The 2,191-nt window shown below is 42.3% G+C and overlaps 1 pseudogene; it reads right to left on the minus strand.

Annotated features, from left to right (window-relative positions):
- Positions 1-1,028: 1,028 nt before the first annotated feature.
- LOC110300823 lies at positions 1,029-1,403 on the minus strand (annotated as a pseudogene).
- Positions 1,404-2,191: the final 788 nt, after the last annotated feature.

The following is a 2,191-nucleotide window of genomic DNA, read 5'->3' on the forward strand; positions in this document are numbered from 1 at the left end:
TCTGTGTTTGCTAGGCCCCGGCATAGTCTCACAAGAGACAGCTATATTTGGGTCCTTTCAGCAAAATCTTGCTAGTGTATGCAATGGTGTCAGCGTTTGATAGGATAAGTTTTGTGTTGAAAGATTTATAGGTGAATTAATATCTCAATTGATCCACCACGGATCCTGCCTGTCCGCAGAAGGCAGCCTTTCCAGGCTCCAAATTCTCAATGCTGTGAGTCAGAGCTAGGTATACCCCCATTGATTCTTGAGTGCCTCCCCTATCCCAGGTTTCTGTCTATTCCTGAAAATACCCCACAATTCCCCCAACCCACGTTTGTTGCAGATTTCCATTCATTCTCATGGCCTTCTGGCCATCCCCTACTCCTCCTACAATCAACCCCCAACCTGCCCTCAATGCCCCTCACAATCTCCCTACAACCCAATTCCTTCTTTGCATCTACCTTCCACTACAATTCTGTTCTCCCTTACAAGTGAGGTTCAAGCATCCTTGCTTGTTCCCTCCTTTCTGTCCAGCCTCCTTAGGTCTGTGGAGTGTAGCATAGACACCCTGTATTTTATAGCTTATACCCATTTATAAGTAAATACATACATACTGTGCATGTCTTTATGGCACTGGGTTACCTCATTCAGGATGATATTCTCAAGATTCATCCATTTGCCTGCAAACTTCATGATGCCTTTGGTTTTTATAGCTGAATAGTGTAGATGTAGCAAATTTTCTTTATCCATTTTTTTCAGTTTCTGGCTGTTATTAATAAAGCTGCTATGAATATAATTGAGCAAGTGTCTTTGTTGGATGTTAGAACATCTTTTGGGTATATGCCAATGAGGGGTATAGCTGGGTCTTGAGGCATAGCTATTCCCAGTTTTCTGAGGAACTAAAATTTTCCTTTCCAAAGTGTTTGTACAGGATTGTACTCCTACAAGGGATGGAGCAATGTTCCCTTTGTTCCACATCCTCTCTAGAATTTACTGTCACTTGAGTTATTTTATATTAACCATTCTGGCCTGTTCAAGATGAAATCTCAAAGTTGCTGCTCTACCAGGGCTTGCTGAAGAAGCACCCACTTCCTCGAAGAGTTCTGCCAGTGTAGAATCTGCTGTTCATAAATGAATTTCACAAACTGAGCATTCACCAGCTCCTTTCGAAAGTGTTCATATTGCAGCAGTTCTAACATATGTAAACACTGAGGGTACTTTAGATATTCGGTATATTCTGGTTCTTTTTAGTAAAGAAAGTACTTAAGATAATTAACAAAAGCATTGTCTTTGAAGTAAGTTCCTTGGGCAAGAAAATTAAGGTAATTTGGGTTGGCTAAACATTGCACAATTTCCAATTCCAACTGAAACCTAAGTCAATTTCCACCATCAACTGTCTCCTTAGCGATATCAGCAGCCATAACAATCATAGAGGCACTAACACTACCACCCCGACTTGAACCACAGCTTCGATTCAACTTTAAACATTTTTTCCAATTTTTATTACATATATTCTTCATTTACATTTCAAATGCTATCCTGAAAGTCCCCTATATCCCCCATGCCCTGCTCCCCTACCTACCTGCTCCCACTTCTTGGCCCTGGTGTTCCCTTGTATTGGGGCATATAAAGTTTGCAAGACCAAGGAGCCTCTCTTCCAAATGATGGCCGACTAGGCCATCTTCTGCAACATATACAGATAGAGACATGAGCTCTGGGGGTACTGGTTAGTTCATTTTGTTGTTCCACCTAGAGGGTTGCAGACTGCTTCAGCTCCTTGGTTACTTTCTCTAGCTCCTCCATTGTGTTCCATCCAATAGATGACTATGAGCATCCACTTCTGTATTTGCCAGGCACTGGCATAGCCTCACAAGAAACATCTATTGTGTCTGGCTACGGCTCACATGTCTGGGTTCTAGTCTGGAGAAGCATCTTGGAATCTGGAAGAGAAGAGGGAGCTAGGCGGCGAGAGAAAGATGAAATCAAGACAGTCAGTCTGATCAAGGTTCAATTTTAATGTCAGCAAACATGCTTTATAAAGAAGAGGGGAGGCCCATTTCTAACCAAGTAAGGTTCTTTTGAAGTAGACAGATCAACCTTTTAGTGGGAACTTTCGAAGATAACAGTTCGGTGTTAACTCTGGAAAATCTTGGAAGAGAACTTGTTCAGCCTCAGGCAGGTTGGGCCTCAGGCAGGTAGTTGCACATCA

Source organism: Mus caroli, chromosome 8 (genome assembly GCF_900094665.2).
Source record: "Mus caroli chromosome 8, CAROLI_EIJ_v1.1, whole genome shotgun sequence".
Lineage (NCBI taxonomy): Eukaryota > Metazoa > Chordata > Mammalia > Rodentia > Muridae > Mus > Mus caroli.